We start from the raw sequence: 17,058 nt of genomic DNA, 5'->3' as shown, positions 1-17,058 counted from the left end.
TTTTTGCGGGATGACTTGACGTTGTTATTGGTGCCATTTTCAGGCACGTGACATTTTTTGATCGCTTTCTATTCCGATTTTTGGGAGGCAGAATAAACAAAAACCAACAATTCAGGAATTGTTTTTTTTTTTTTTTTTTATTCTGTTCCGCGTGTGGTAAAATTGATAAGGCAGCTTTACTCTTCGGGTCAGTACGTTTACAGCGGTACCACATTTGTATCATTTTTCTATGTTTTGGCGCTTATACACAATAAAAGCTATTTTATAGAAATAAATATTTTTTAGTATCGCTTTATTCTGAGAGCTATAACTTTTTTATTTTTCGGCTGATGGAGCTATTTGGGGGCTTGTTTTTTGCGGGACGAGATGACGTTTTCAGCGGTATCATTTCTATTTATATACGTCTTTTTGATCGCGTGTTATTCCACTTTTTGTTTGGCGGTATGGTGATAAAGCATTGTTTTTTGCTTGGTTTTTTTTTTTTTTTTTTTACCGTGTTCACTGAAGGGGTTAACTAGTGGGACAGTTTTATAGGTCAGGTTGTTCCGGACGCGGCGATACCAAATATGTGTACTTTTATTGTTTTTTTTTTATTTTTTTTATAATAATATTTATTGATGGGTACATTATATTTTTATTTTTGGTGTATTATTTTTTTTATTTTTTTATAATATTTTTGCACATTTTTTTTTTTTTTTTTTTCCACTTTCACACAGTTTATACACTTTATTACTTTGTCCCACTCTGGGACTTTCACTTTTTTTTTTCTGATCGCCTGCATGGCACAGGAATGGAGCACCATCCCTATGCCATGAAGGCTGTCAGAAGTGCACAGTGTGAAGATTGCTTGGAGATGCACTGCGCATGTCCAAGCAATCTTCCTGCTCTCTGGTGACCCGGATGTTGTCATGACGACATCGGGTCGTCATGGCAACACCCGGGAAGCCTTTGCAGACTGCGCTGGAAGCCGGAAGAGGAGGTGAGTATCGCCGATCACCTCCCCTTGCCCCCGCAATGCCGCGATCGACTTCGATCGACTTCGATCGCAGGATCGCGGGGGTTAATGTGCTGGGAGCGGTGCGTGACCGCTCCCTGCACATAGTACCGGGTGTCAGCTGTGACAATCAGCTGACACCCGGCGGCGATCGCGCCCGCACAGCTTGTGTGCGGGCGCGATCGCGATGACGTACTAATACGGGTCTGGCTCTTAAGTCCCAGGGCACAGACGCGTATTAGTACGTCAGATGTTATTAAGGGGTTAAAGAAGGGGTGCACCGGTCCTGGAGATACTGCAATACCAGGTCAATGCGTGGAGTGGACAGAGCAAGCTCTTTTTCCATCTCCCTGTTCTAAAAATCCATTTAATATATGGTCCCCAGATAGGGGACGTATCAGATATTAAACTGATAAGAACAGATACTACACTTGATCTTAGCCAAAAGGCCGAGAAGCGATAACCAGAATTGGTTTCAAACTACGGAGCCACCCAAGGATCCTGAAAAGTCCATTTGTGGAGATGAGCTCCTGGACTCCCGTTAAGAAGACATGTTGTCAACCTCTAGATCCCTTACATGCCTGCACTTTTCGGCTTGCTGCTGCTGCAATCCACGCGTTTTAGATCTGCATAACTCCACCTCTTTAAGCACAGCACCTTCACCCCCTGCTGTTCCCACCCGCCTCAACACCGTTGGAAGGGAGGAGAACCAATTAAGGCGGGGGGTGGGGTGGAACGAGCAGCTGTCTACCCTTAGCAGGAGGGCTCCTGATTACATACCTCTCCTGCTGCTGCTGCTGCTGGCTGTCCAGCAGCAGACTGAAGGTGGCTGCTGCTGTGCACAGGTATATAAAGGCTCAGAGCCTATTATGACACGCGCAGCCAGCGTTCCATTGCCACATTCCATCTACTGCAGGCAGGATACCTGGCTGGCTGAATGTCGCTGAGAAGCTCACAGAGACCGCCATAAGCAACAGTTTAACAAAATGCCACAGACTAATCAACCAAACTTTTTGGGTTGGGTTCTCTTTTATAGTCTGCGGGCATTAAATGAAAGAAGTCAGTGTTCCAGCAGAAGGAGACAACGTTTCAGAAAAGGCATTGTAGCAAACCAAAAAAGAAATTTTAAGCGCAGCAGAGTAACCAGCGCACATACCTGTTAGCTCAGGTGAGTTTAAAAGGCTGCTGTTGATAACAAGGGCATTTGCTAAATAGATGGTGTGTGTGCAACAATATACTGAAAGGTCAATTATATTGTGCAGCTTATCTCACCACCTGTAGTTATTTAGGTGAAAGCTCCAAAATGCTTGCCTAATATGTCTGTTTATCCAAAAGGAAGTAAAAAGGGAGAGCTAGAAAGATAGCATTGCATCACATTACATGGCAATGCAATGCACAGTTGCTGAAGTTGAACCAAAATGAGCTTGTAATCTGGCTTCTGCAACTTTGAACATGAAAAATCCAATGAGGAGAAGAAAAGCAAAGCCAAAGAGTCCATCCCAAAATCCGACAAACAAGCAAAATGAACAAAAAACATTGAATTCAATTCTTTCTGATTTTAGAAACTGCATTAAAGAAGGGGTGCACCGGTCCTGGAGATACTGCAATACCAGGTCAATGCATGGAGTGGACAGAGCAAGCTCTTTTTCCATCTCCCTGTTCTAAAAATCCATTTAATATATGGTCCCCAGATAGGGGACGTATCAGATATTAAACTGATAAGAACAGATTTTTTTTTTTTTATCGAAAGCCCGAATTCGTGTACAAAACCCGAGTGCGCTTAAAAAAGTGACAAGTGCCACAAAAAAAGTGCACTAGGATGCTGGTCTTCTTGAAACCCTCTCCAAAAGGAGAAGGGTCCCCCAAACCATTCCCCGTCCCTCCGAGCCAAAAGGCCACAGCGAGGAACAGGGACAAAAAGCCACCTCCAGCCGAAGCCAGAGGCGACCCAATCTTACCCCCAGCACCTGCCCGAGTTCTCACCCGAGCAAGGCACTGGGAGCCAAAGACTGTGCTCCCCTCCCGGAAGAGGGGAGCCAACAAAGCTCTCCTCCCAAAAGAGGAGAGCCAGGGGGGGTTCAGGGGGGAGCGGAACCTGATGGCCACACACTCCCCCCCTAGACCTGCCAAGAGAGGAACCCGTAAGGGAACCGCATCCCGACAAAGTCCTAGTAGGACGTGACACACGTGAATAAGTGGACACACAGTGACAAAGAAATTAAATAAATAGTGAAGGTTTCACAGTATAATACTGCCCGGACCTTCGACCGGGAATTGAAAAATTCCCCATCCTAAGGCCAGAAGGCCCGGAATAAGGGTGTGTGCGAAGAAAGAAAATTTGAAGTGCTTGTGCAAATGTGCCATAAACTCAAGTGGGGTTCCCAATCCCAGTGAGTTAAGGCACCCCAGGGTCACCACTCCTGGGGCACTTCACACTTCGGGCTTTCGATCTTCCCCGGCCCAATGGCGTCGATCCTGGGGGGCCATGCTTTCCACCAGATGACTATATTAGCCACCTGGCATACTAACAAGCGCCTAAACCCCAGTGTGCATAATGTATCAATCTACTAGGGCGGCCAACATCCAAAACCGCCTTTTCGAAAGATACTACACCTGATCTTAGCCAAAAGGCCGAGAAGCGATAACCAGAATTGGTTTCAAACTACGGAGCCACCCAAGGATCCTGAAAAGTCCATTTGTGGAGATGAGCTCCTGGACTCCCGTTAAGAAGACATGTTGTCAACCTCTAGATCCCTTACATGCCTGCACTTTTCGGCTTGCTGCTGCTGCAATCCACGCGTTTTAGATCTGCATAACTCCACCTCTTTAAACACAGCACCTTCACCCCCTGCTGTTCCCACCCGCCTCAACACCGTTGGAAGGGAGGAGAACCAATTAAGGTGGGGGGTGGGGTGGAACGAGCAGCTGTCTACCCTTAGCAGGAGGGCTCCTGATTACATACCTCTCCTGCTGCTGCTGCTGCTGGCTGTCCAGCAGCAGACTGAAGGTGGCTGCTGCTGTGCACAGGTATATAAAGGCTCAGAGCCTATTATGACACGCGCAGCCAGCGTTCCATTGCCACATTCCATCTACTGCAGGTAGGATACCTGGCTGGCTGAATGTCGCTGAGAAGCTCACAGAGACCGCCATAAGCAACAGTTTAACAGAATGCCACAGACTAATCAACCAAACTTTTTGGGTTGGGTTCTCTTTTATAGTCTGCAGGCATTAAATGAAAGAAGTCAGTGTTCCAGCAGAAGGAGACAACGTTTCAGAAAAGGCATTGTAGCAAACCAAAAAAGAAATTTTAAGCGCAGCAGAGTAACCAGCGCACATACCTGTTAGCTCAGGTGAGTTTAAAAGGCTGCTGTTGATAACAAGGGCATTTGCTAAATAGATGGTGTGTGTGCAACAATATACTGAAAGGTCAATTATATTGTGCAGCTTATCTCACCACCTGTAGTTATTTAGGTGAAAGCTCCAAAATGCTTGCCTAATATGTCTGTTTATCCAAAAGGAAGTAAAAAGGGAGAGCTAGAAAGATAGCATTGCATCACATTACATGGCAATGCAATGCACAGTTGCTGAAGTTGAACCAAAATGAGCTTGTAATCTGGCTTCTGCAACTTTGAACATGAAAAATCCAATGAGGAGAAGAAAAGCAAAGCCAAAGAGTCCATCCCAAAATCCGACAAACAAGCAAAATGAACAAAAAACATTGAATTCAATTCTTTCTGATTTTAGAAACTGCATTAAAGAAGGGGTGCACCGGTCCTGGAGATACTGCAATACCAGGTCAATGCGTGGAGTGGACAGAGCAAGCTCTTTTTCCATCTCCCTGTTCTAAAAATCCATTTAATATATGGTCCCCAGATAGGGGACGTATCAGATATTAAACTGATAAGAACAGATACTACACTTGATCTTAGCCAAAAGGCCGAGAAGCGATAACCAGAATTGGTTTCAAACTACGGAGCCACCCAAGGATCCTGAAAAGTCCATTTGTGGAGATGAGCTCCTGGACTCCCGTTAAGAAGACATGTTGTCAACCTCTAGATCCCTTACATGCCTGCACTTTTCGGCTTGCTGCTGCTGCAATCCACGCGTTTTAGATCTGCATAACTCCACCTCTTTAAACACAGCACCTTCACCCCCTGCTGTTCCCACCCGCCTCAACACCGTTGGAAGGGAGGAGAACCAATTAAGGCGGGGGGTGGGGTGGAACGAGCAGCTGTCTACCCTTAGCAGGAGGGCTCCTGATTACATACCTCTCCTGCTGCTGCTGCTGCTGGCTGTCCAGCAGCAGACTGAAGGTGGCTGCTGCTGTGCACAGGTATATAAAGGCTCAGAGCCTATTATGACACGCGCAGCCAGCGTTCCATTGCCACATTCCATCTACTGCAGGCAGGATACCTGGCTGGCTGAATGTCGCTGAGAAGCTCACAGAGACCGCCATAAGCAACAGTTTAACAGAATGCCACAGACTAATCAACCAAACTTTTTGGGTTGGGTTCTCTTTTATAGTCTGCAGGCATTAAATGAAAGAAGTCAGTGTTCCAGCAGAAGGAGACAACGTTTCAGAAAAGGCATTGTAGCAAACCAAAAAAGAAATTTTAAGCGCAGCAGAGTAACCAGCGCACATACCTGTTAGCTCAGGTGAGTTTAAAAGGCTGCTGTTGATAACAAGGGCATTTGCTAAATAGATGGTGTGTGTGCAACAATATACTGAAAGGTCAATTATATTGTGCAGCTTATCTCACCACCTGTAGTTATTTAGGTGAAAGCTCCAAAATGCTTGCCTAATATGTCTGTTTATCCAAAAGGAAGTAAAAAGGGAGAGCTAGAAAGATAGCATTGCATCACATTACATGGCAATGTGTAGCACCCTGAGGATTCGGCTGCTACAGGGGTATTGCACCTCAACCCAGAGGTGTGATATTCCACTCCCGGGTAAGGATGGAGAGTGGAACTGAGCTCGGTAGGCTGCATGCGCTACACACATCCCATTTCCGAGGAACAGGCCGACGGTACTCCCACTTAGAAATGTGCAGGTACGACCGAGTCTGTTCCTGGCTGGAGTGGGAGGGGGGTGGAACATCCCATGTAGTGTAGGGGCAGATAGGGGGAGCAGCCTGGGTAAAGTTAGGAGCTCATTGGGTGCTGGTCACCTGAGCTCACACATAGAGGGATATATAAGGTGGGCACCAACTAGAATCAGGGTCAGACGCAGAGAGTCAGATGCAGAGAGGATCAGCTGCAGAAAACAAGTTAGGAGAGGAGAGAAGAAAGACCAAGACCCAGAGTGAGAGAGGAGAAAAGAGAAAGACCCAGAGCACAGAAGAGAAGGGACCCAAGAACCCAAATCAGAGCACCGGGTGAGGAGTCAGCATCAGGGTACCGGAACCCAAGCTGGTGGGGGTAAAAACAATCCCCAGCCAGAGACCGGAGACCGTGGGCAGTGTCTGTCACGGTCACCCACCACATTCACCCCGAAGGCACACCACATGAAGGGTCAGGGAACCCAGGGCCAAGGGTGTCCCAACAGAAGGCCCGAGGGAGCTGGACCTAGGTGGATCACTGGTGGGGACGGCTGAAGAAAGGACAGAGGGAGAGCTCAGGGCCACGCTCCGGACTTGTTTGGGGGTTGGCTGGATCCAGGACCTGGTGGACGCAGCACGGCTCGGGTGGTCACTAGCAGCTGGAGTGACCAGTACAACATCTGCAGTAAGTAAACACCCTTAACTGCACAACCCGACTCTGTCTTCACTGCCGTCTGCACTACACCACCACAACCCCCATCCTCTGCGCCTGTCCCCCCTGAGGCTATACCCCTCCCGTTGGGGGTTATCTCATCAAGCTGCGCACCCACCATCAGCCTCAGCGGACCCTGCTGCAGCGGCGGCCACAGTGACCGCATCACAACGGGTGGCGTAGTCGACACAAAAGAACTTTAGTAACATCTGTAGAACTGCCACATCACACTGAGCTTGACGCCCTGGGCACGGGACCGGGTCACAGCCGCTCGGAGACTACAACCCCCCATCCGATCCGGTGCCGGGTATTCCCCTCAAAAAGGAATATGTCCCAGGGGGCGCGTCAACTTTGGCGTAGTCGGCAGGATTACGTGCCCGCAACACCCGGGTACTGCGTGCCTGAAGAAAAGTGCAAGTTTACCTCAGAAAGAAGTCTCCCGCCGGTTCCGGAGGGTCCACGCCATCGGACTCCATCACCAGTCGTTTCCCACCGATTGTCCGCCATTTCCAACTTGTTCCCGCCATCTGCAGAGTTTCCCGCCACTGGGCGACGCTTCCCGCCAAAACCGCAGATTTCCCGCCTTGGAAGAGCAGCGGACGCCATTATGGGCGTGCCAAAGGAGGGCAGGAGGCCACCTCCCATCGTGGGCCAGGACAGAAAATGGCGCCAAAAGTGGAAACCGCCCCCACCAACAGAGACTGTGATGCTAGAGGTGTCTGTCAGCGTGAAAGAACTACCCCTGGAGCTGACAGTCACCGAGTTGCCCCGGGACCGCCCTCGAAGTGGGAGGAGACGAAAGAGAAGAGAAAAGATGGGTGTCGCTTGGAGCAGTCTGGAGCGAGCGCACCCGGAGACAAGAGGTCTAACGAGGAGTAGCGGAGGAGCTTACCCGGAGATGGAGAGAAAGCAGAACAGCACCGGCCCGCTGGCCAGGAGTCTGCTAGAGACCGAGGAAGGAGGGCAGAGCAGCACCGGCCCGCTGGCCAGGAGCCTGCCGGAAGCAGAGCAGAGCAGCACCGACCCGATGGTCAGGAGCCTGCTAGAGTCCACAACCCCGCTAGGTCTAGCGGAGATCTTAGCGCAGCTCCCCCGAGACCGGGAGTGTGCACAAACTGCCCTGGAGGGCCTCGCACGGAGGATGGCCCGGGTACAGCGTGAGATACTGGCGGAGTGGAGCCGGGAGATGGCCCAGCAAGCAGAGACCAGTCAACGGAGCACGCTACCCTGGAAGAGGAAGCAGACCGCCTCTGAGGATGGCGCGGGAGGACCCAAGGCCGGAGACGGCGCCGAGAAGGGAGCCGAACGCATGGAGGCAGGTAAAGGGGACGCCTATACCCCAAGCCGTGACACCGCTTACCTGCCCCAGCTCCCCGTCGCAGAGCCCGAAAGTCCCCCTGCTGTGCCCGTAGCCGCCATGTCACCGCTATGGACTAGGCCCCGACCGGAAGCCGCCGCCGCGACCCCTGTGACGTCACGCGCCTCGACCCGGAGCGTGACAAAGCAGGAAATACCACCAGCCTGGTCGCAAGGCCTAGTACCCCCGGGCGCCGCATCACCAACAGCGCCCCCTACCTCCGCGGAGCCCCCGGCCTGGTCGCAGGGCCAAGTAGCCCAGGGCGCCGCCGTCCTAACGGTGCCCTTCACCTTCCAGGTGCCCCAGGCCTGGCCGCAAGGCCTGGGCAATCCGGGCGCCACCACCACCGCGCCCGCGCCCGCAATACCAAGGGTGCCACACCTGGGGGAGGACCTCTTCAGCCAGCTCACATGGCCGGACGGGCGGCCCTTCATCTGGCCCGAAGGATACCATGAGCTGGAACGGCAGCAGAGACTAAGACCCCTGGATGAACCCCTGATTCCGGCTCCGAAGCCCGTGGCACGGATCTCGCCCCCGCTAGCGGAAGCACAGTTTGAGTGGGACCCCACCGGAGAAGATTTAATGGGGTTCACTCAGGAAACTCGGGCAGTCGCCGCTGAGCGTACTGAGTGTTGTCGTCAGCAGCTAGCAGAGTTTACGAGAGAACGGGAGGAGAGGCGGGTCAGAGAACAACAGGCCCAAATCCGGAGCGCGGAGCAGAAGAGCCGGACTAGGAGGAACCCCCGTGCAGCGCACTGTCCCCGCACCATCGGGACGGTGATAAAGTTCAACCCGCAGCATGGGTGGGGCTTTATTCGGGATCGTAACAACCGCGGTGACGTTTTTGTGACCCGCAGAGACGTCGAGTCCCACCTGCCGGAAGGTCACAAAGGCCGTGACCTCTACGTCGGAGACGAGGTCACTTTCACCCGGCACAAGTGTGCCAAAGGACCTTACGCCCTCCACGTACACCGCTTGACGGAGGAGGAGTTGCGGTACGGGGAGGAGGAGCCAGAGGACCCGGACGGGTCTGAAGCAACACCGTATCACTAAGAAAAAGCAGGAGGGAGCCGTCGTTGAGGACGGGAATAGAGACTGTATATAGTTGCCCGTCGGGGCACAGTGAACCGTTGCTGCTAAAATAGTCCCCGTTGGGACCAGTGAACTGTTTACCCATTAACCCCTTCATCCTACAGGCTGAGGACTGTGAGCAGCCATTCCCTTCCCTCTACCTGGCCGAGAACTGAGAGCGGCCAACTTCCCCTGTAAATAGTTGCGCGTCCTAAAGCGCCCCCTACCGGTTTTATAGAAAACCAGATTTTCTAAGAGACTGTCGCACTTTTCCCGGACACACGGTGCACAGTGTCCGGAGGAGGAACCAGAAACAGGAGACGACGAGAAAGTTTTATCTGCTAAGATATGTTATTTATATAATGTTTTTTATATGTTTTATATGTTTATGTGAAAAATTTTGTATGTTTTGGTGTTTTTGTCTTTACAGCCCGAGGACGTGCTGTGATTTACCAGGGGGGAATGTAGCACCCTGAGGATTCGGCTGCTACAGGGGTATTGCACTTCAACCCAGAGGTGTGATATTCCACTCCCGGGTAAGGATGGAGAGTGGAACTGAGCTCGGTAGGCTGCATGCACTACACACATCCCATTTCCGAGGAACAGGCCGACGGTACTCCCACTTAGAAATGTGCAGGTACGACCGAGTCTGTTCCTGGCTGGAGTGGGAGGGGGGTGGAACATCCCATGTAGTGTAGGGGCAGATAGGGGGAGCAGCCTGGGTAAAGTTAGGAGCTCATTGGGTGCTGGTCACCTGAGCTCACACATAGAGGGATATATAAGGTGGGCACCAACTAGAATCAGGGTCAGACGCAGAGAGTCAGATGCAGAGAGGATCAGCTGCAGAAAACAAGTTAGGAGAGGAGAGAAGAAAGACCAAGACCCAGAGTGAGAGAGGAGAAAAGAGAAAGACCCAGAGCACAGAAGAGAAGGGACCCAAGAACCCAAATCAGAGCACCGGGTGAGGAGTCAGCATCAGGGTACCGGAACCCAAGCTGGTGGGGGTAAAAACAATCCCCAGCCAGAGACCGGAGACCGTGGGCAGTGTCTGTCACGGTCACCCACCACATTCACCCCGAAGGCACACCACATGAAGGGTCAGGGAACCCAGGGCCAAGGGTGTCCCAACAGAAGGCCCGAGGGAGCTGGACCTAGGTGGATCACTGGTGGGGACGGCTGAAGAAAGGACAGAGGGAGAGCTCAGGGCCACGCTCCGGACTTGTTTGGGGGTTGGCTGGATCCAGGACCTGGTGGACGCAGCACGGCTCGGGTGGTCACTAGCAGCTGGAGTGACCAGTACAACATCTGCAGTAAGTAAACACCCTTAACTGCACAACCCGACTCTGTCTTCACTGCCGTCTGCACTACACCACCACAACCCCCATCCTCTGCGCCTGTCCCCCCTGAGGCTATACCCCTCCCGTTGGGGGTTATCTCATCAAGCTGCGCACCCACCATCAGCCTCAGCGGACCCTGCTGCAGCGGCGGCCACAGTGACCGCATCACAACGGGTGGCGTAGTCGACACAAAAGAACTTTAGTAACATCTGTAGAACTGCCACATCACACTGAGCTTGACGCCCTGGGCACGGGACCGGGTCACAGCCGCTCGGAGACTACAACCCCCCATCCGATCCGGTGCCGGGTATTCCCCTCAAAAAGGAATATGTCCCAGGGGGCGCGTCAAATGCAATGCACAGTTGCTGAAGTTGAACCAAAATGAGCTTGTAATCTGGCTTCTGCAACTTTGAACATGAAAAATCCAATGAGGAGAAGAAAAGCAAAGCCAAAGAGTCCATCCCAAAATCCGACAAACAAGCAAAATGAACAAAAAACATTGAATTCAATTCTTTCTGATTTTAGAAACTGCATTAAAGAAGGGGTGCACCGGTCCTGGAGATACTGCAATACCAGGTCAATGCGTGGAGTGGACAGAGCAAGCTCTTTTTCCATCTCCCTGTTCTAAAAATCCATTTAATATATGGTCCCCAGATAGGGGACGTATCAGATATTAAACTGATAAGAACAGATACTACACTTGATCTTAGCCAAAAGGCCGAGAAGCGATAACCAGAATTGGTTTCAAACTACGGAGCCACCCAAGGATCCTGAAAAGTCCATTTGTGGAGATGAGCTCCTGGACTCCCGTTAAGAAGACATGTTGTCAACCTCTAGATCCCTTACATGCCTGCACTTTTCGGCTTGCTGCTGCTGCAATCCACGCGTTTTAGATCTGCATAACTCCACCTCTTTAAACACAGCACCTTCACCCCCTGCTGTTCCCACCCGCCTCAACACCGTTGGAAGGGAGGAGAACCAATTAAGGCGGGGGGTGGGGTGGAACGAGCAGCTGTCTACCCTTAGCAGGAGGGCTCCTGATTACATACCTCTCCTGCTGCTGCTGCTGCTGGCTGTCCAGCAGCAGACTGAAGGTGGCTGCTGCTGTGCACAGGTATATAAAGGCTCAGAGCCTATTATGACACGCGCAGCCAGCGTTCCATTGCCACATTCCATCTACTGCAGGCAGGATACCTGGCTGGCTGAATGTCGCTGAGAAGCTCACAGAGACCGCCATAAGCAACAGTTTAACAGAATGCCACAGACTAATCAACCAAACTTTTTGGGTTGGGTTCTCTTTTATAGTCTGCAGGCATTAAATGAAAGAAGTCAGTGTTCCAGCAGAAGGAGACAACGTTTCAGAAAAGGCATTGTAGCAAACCAAAAAAGAAATTTTAAGCGCAGCAGAGTAACCAGCGCACATACCTGTTAGCTCAGGTGAGTTTAAAAGGCTGCTGTTGATAACAAGGGCATTTGCTAAATAGATGGTGTGTGTGCAACAATATACTGAAAGGTCAATTATATTGTGCAGCTTATCTCACCACCTGTAGTTATTTAGGTGAAAGCTCCAAAATGCTTGCCTAATATGTCTGTTTATCCAAAAGGAAGTAAAAAGGGAGAGCTAGAAAGATAGCATTGCATCACATTACATGGCAATGCAATGCACAGTTGCTGAAGTTGAACCAAAATGAGCTTGTAATCTGGCTTCTGCAACTTTGAACATGAAAAATCCAATGAGGAGAAGAAAAGCAAAGCCAAAGAGTCCATCCCAAAATCCGACAAACAAGCAAAATGAACAAAAAACATTGAATTCAATTCTTTCTGATTTTAGAAACTGCATTAAAGAAGGGGTGCACCGGTCCTGGAGATACTGCAATACCAGGTCAATGCGTGGAGTGGACAGAGCAAGCTCTTTTTCCATCTCCCTGTTCTAAAAATCCATTTAATATATGGTCCCCAGATAGGGGACGTATCAGATATTAAACTGATAAGAACAGATCCGTTTTCAAACAAGCTTTATTTAAATCAGACATACATCATAAATTACAAACAAATCACAAAGACTTGAATAAAATATGACATAAAACAAATACAAGGTCAGATTTAAAAAGCGCATAAAAGCATAAAAATCATAAAACACAGTTTTGCATATAATTTGCATAAATAAATACATATGTCAAATGCAAACACCATAGCTTTTTAACTTTATCTTTTTACAATCAGGTAGTATGAAAACTTTTCACAAAGAACATATCCGATACAATATTTGAAACAAATCACAAATACTGGAATAAAATATGACATAAAACTAATACAGAGTCAGAATTAAAATGCACTTAAAAGCATAAAAAGCATAAAACACAGTTTTGCATATAATTTACATAAATAAATACATATTCCAAATTTGCAAACACCATAGCTTTTTTGCTTCATTGATTCCCATCTTTTTACAATCTCTCAGGTAGTATGTAAACATTTCACAAAGAGCAAGCCCAATACAATCTTTGACAGGAATAAATTCACGTTTAAACAATAATATATTGCGCACTTTCCATAAAGCTTCTTTTAAACAGTTTATTATAAGCCATGCGACTCGTGCTTGTTTCATGGTTGGGCAATTAATTATCCCATATATTATAATGTCACAATTAAGGGTTTGTATACCACATATCCATTTTAGGAGGGTGCCCACCGTCTGCCATAGCTCTTGTGCGTAGGGGCAATCCCACAGTAAATGAAACACTGACTCGTTTGGGGCGCATCTTTCTCTGGGACATCTAGCACTAGCCACCAGCCCCCTATGATGCTGAAAAGCTCTCGTAGGGAGACATTGGTGAACAACCTGCCAAGCTAAATCCTTTTGTGAGTTGCTAAGTGCAGGACAGGCCACGTTGTTCCACACTAGGCGGCACCTGGAGATGGAAAAATTAGACACATCCTCCATCTCCTCATGTCCCTTACAAATAACTGTTAACTTACGTTGATCAAATAAAAGCTGACGATCAACTTGGGTCAGATCATATTCTGAAATGACCTTCTCCAAGATCTTGTAATGCTTAGGGGGAGATAAGAGAAAAGGACAATTAACAGTCATACTGAAGTTCAACTTTCGGAAAAGAAACCCAGTTGTATATCTAAGAAAACAAGAGAAAGCCCCAACATTATTCAAGCTTTTGCAACAAAATACAAAAAACTTGATAAATAAAAACAATTATAAATCAGGGAACCCTTTACCCCCATTTTTCTTGCTTTTACATACCACCTCCCTCCTCAATTTCTCCATTTTGGATCCCCACAGAAAATAAAACATGGGCTTCATAAGTCTTTTAAGATACAGAGAATTAGGGGGAAAAACCATAGCGGCATACAAAATGATAGGAAGCAAAACCATTTTAATTACAAGAATCTTGCCCTCCATTGTTAGTTTTCGAGTTTGCCATAAAGAGATCTTCTGATTTAATTTATTCAAAACCAAATCCCAGTTTTCAATACCATCATTAGCAGGATTAAACAAGACACCCAGGATCTTGATTCCTACTGTTTGTGTGGGAACCCTAGGCGGATCTGACTCCCATTGACCCATAATCATACAGTCACATTTATTTATATTCAACTTAAACCCAGACCCAGCACTAAAAATTTCAGTAATTAGAATTGCTCTGTTAATAGATGCTGAGCTAGTGCCATATACAGATATGTCATCCATATATCCAATGGCTTTAACTTGTTGTCCACCCCCACCCGGAATAAAAATGCCCCTAACCACCTTGTCCCGACGCAGCAGGCACAACAGTGGCTCAATGGAGCAGACAAATAAAAGTGGGGACATGGGGCAACCTTGTTTAACACCGGAAAGAAGCTCCACCTCTCTAGTTAAAAAACCATTGACTAAAATCCGGGCAGATGACTGTTTGTATAAAAGCGCAATTTTCTGAATAAAAGAATCAGGGAACCCCATCTTTCCCATAACTTTAAAAAGATAAAAGTGGGAGACCCTATCAAACGCTTTCATAAAATCCAAAGATAAAATAGCTAGTGGCTGTTTTCTATCTTTTTGAAACCAGATAAGATCACGAATTAGGTTTAGATGCTCCCAGATTGATCTCCCGGGGACACCACAAACCTGATCTGGATGAATTACATTTTTAATAACTGCTTTAAGACGACCAGCAACAACTTTAGCTAAAATCTTGTAGTCTGTATTTAATAGTGAAATAGGCCTCCAATTCTCCAACTTTGATTTATCACCTTTCTTAAAAATTAATGTAATCATACTTTTACGCCATGAATATGGTAATAAATCAGCCTTAGAGGCTTCACAAACTACTTGTATAAAATCCTCCTTAATTAGATCCCAAAAGCAAAGATAAAATTCAATAGGAAGGCCATCTGATCCAGGAGCCTTACCTTTATTAAAACTCTTAAGGGTCTCTTCAATTTCACTGGGTAAAAGTTCTTTAGCTAAAAAAATCTGGTCATCTTTATTTAAAAACTGGGATAAAACATTAAGATTCTCTGTAAAAGCAGGTTCATCAACATTTTTAATACTAAAAAGATCTCTATAAAAATTAGCAGTATGCTCTAAAATGCTCTCAGTGGAAGATTGTCCTTCTAGCTCAGTAATCACTTGTTTTTTGTCACTCATTTTTTTAAAGAAGAACCTTGAGCAGGTCTCACCCTCTTCCAAATATTTCACACGGGCATTAAATATAATTTCTTTACCCTTTTGTTCCAGGAATTTTTGGATTTCTGTCTGGATCTTGGCAATCTCACCATCCACACCAGGCACTCCCCACCCCTTAAGCTTATGGAGAGTTTGCATCCTGACATTAAAATCTTTAAAACATTTCCTTTTTTCACGTGCCTTCCTTTTACCAATTTTAATAAAAAATTCTTTAATACGGGTTTTAACACACTCCCACCACCCCAACATACTCTGATTTGGGTGTTTCCGTCTTCTCCAACTCTCATACTTTGCATAAAACTCCGCCCTTACCAGTTCGTCTTCTAATAAGAGCACATTCAATTTCCACATACCTTTTCCAACTTTTGCTTCCTGTGGAGTTTGCAATACATTGTATAGTAATACATGATCAGAAAAAATATTTTCTATTAGACCAGCATTCCTAGGTTTAAAAACATCAGAAGAGGAAAAAATAAAATCAATACGAGATGACATCCCTCTACCCCTCCATGTATGCCCAGGGTCAGTAGGGTAGGACTTTCTCCAAGCATCTAATAATTTGAGGTTCGTTGTCAAATGTTTTAACAGACTGGATGTTTTGTCTGTTCTTCCATTAGTATCACCTCCACTCCTCCCCTCCCCCAACATGACACAGTTAAAATCCCCTCCCACTATCACAGGGGACGGACCTGATAAAAACAAAGGGATGACATTAAAAAGGGAAGCACGCTCATTTTTCTCTGGGGATGCATAAACATTAATAAGACGACAGGTAAAACCATTTAAAATAACATGAGTTGATAAGGCACGACCTGGAACTATTTCAGTGATGGATAAAACATTAACATTTTGACATTTGAATAAAATCCCAACCCCGGCAGCTTTATTTTCATTGGACCCTGACCAAATAGAGGGTCCTGCTGACCAGTCCATTTTTAAGTTGGGGTATGACAAATCGTGATCAATACCGCATTCTTGCAGGAAAAAAATGTCAAAGTTCAGAGTCAGTAACCAAGCAAACAAAGCAGCCCGTCTAACAGGGCTCTTTAGGCTTCTCACATTTAGTGAGGCAGCACGGATTTCTGCCATGTTAGGTGTTTTTTATTGATTCATTATACTCTGAATCTGAATCAATAATTTGTGACAGAGAAGGTGAAGGAAGGGATGACACAGTTCGCAAACTGTCCGTTTCATCTGAGTCCGTGAAATCCTCAATTAAGTTAGTCCCCTCTGGGCTGAGAATTTTTGCAGCACTAGATAGAAAGACTTTACGGGACATCTGAGGCAGGTTATGCTCCTCCTGTGCCTCTTCACGACTTCTCTTACCACTGGCGCTGAGATCCATCCGATCCTCCGAATCCACCCGATCCTCACCAGGCACTGCAGCAGGTGGAATACCCGCAGACCCTCCAGGAGCACCAAGGGACATCATCTCCGGAGCAGGATGACCATCAGGACCAGCAACAGGTTCACCAACCACTGCACGACCTCTATCATCCAGGCAGGCAACAGGACATCCATCAGGAATGGTTCCAGGACATCCATCTGGACTGGCATCAGGACATCCATCTGGACTGGCATCAGGACATCCATCTGGACTGGCATCAAGGCATCCATCTGGGTTGGCATCAGGACATCCATCTGGATTGGCATCAGGGCATCCGTCTGGATTGGCATCAGGGCATCCATCTGGATTGGCATCAGGGCATCCGTCTGGACTGGCATCAGGGCAGACATCTGGTCCAACATCTGTGCTGGCATCAGCAGGGGTATCTGGATGGACATCTGGATTGGTACCAACAGCTCCAGATTTTCGCCTCTTTTTTGGTTCCCTCTCATTTCCGCTCTGAGAAGGTGCCATCTC

At 47.7% G+C, this 17,058-nt stretch overlaps 4 non-coding genes and 1 pseudogene across 4 annotated transcripts; all 5 read right to left on the bottom strand.

Moving 5' to 3' along the window:
- Positions 1–1,264: 1,264 nt before the first annotated feature.
- LOC141198198 (U2 spliceosomal RNA) lies at positions 1,265–1,455 on the bottom strand. The gene has a single exon (XR_012270158.1). It is a non-coding gene; the product is annotated as a U2 spliceosomal RNA (small nuclear RNA).
- Positions 1,456–2,570: 1,115 nt separating this feature from the next.
- Positions 2,571–2,755, bottom strand: LOC141197916 (U2 spliceosomal RNA). The gene has a single exon (XR_012269935.1). It is a non-coding gene; the product is annotated as a U2 spliceosomal RNA (small nuclear RNA).
- A 1,997-nt stretch (positions 2,756–4,752) lies between these two features.
- Positions 4,753–4,943, bottom strand: LOC141198197 (U2 spliceosomal RNA). Its single transcript, XR_012270157.1, has one exon. It is a non-coding gene; the product is annotated as a U2 spliceosomal RNA (small nuclear RNA).
- A 6,106-nt stretch (positions 4,944–11,049) lies between these two features.
- LOC141198196 (U2 spliceosomal RNA) lies at positions 11,050–11,240 on the bottom strand. Its single transcript, XR_012270156.1, has one exon. It is a non-coding gene; the product is annotated as a U2 spliceosomal RNA (small nuclear RNA).
- A 1,115-nt stretch (positions 11,241–12,355) lies between these two features.
- LOC141197924 (U2 spliceosomal RNA) lies at positions 12,356–12,528 on the bottom strand (annotated as a pseudogene).
- Between the last annotated feature and the right edge of the window lie 4,530 nt (positions 12,529–17,058).

The sequence above is a fragment of the Phyllobates terribilis genome, unplaced genomic scaffold (assembly GCF_046119375.1).
Source record: "Phyllobates terribilis strain yellow unplaced genomic scaffold, ASM4611937v1 Scaffold_94__1_contigs__length_6153435, whole genome shotgun sequence".
In the NCBI taxonomy this organism is placed as follows: domain Eukaryota; kingdom Metazoa; phylum Chordata; class Amphibia; order Anura; family Dendrobatidae; genus Phyllobates; species Phyllobates terribilis.
The sequence above is the reverse complement of the archived record's forward strand: the minus strand, read 5'-3'. Positions and strand labels throughout refer to the sequence as shown.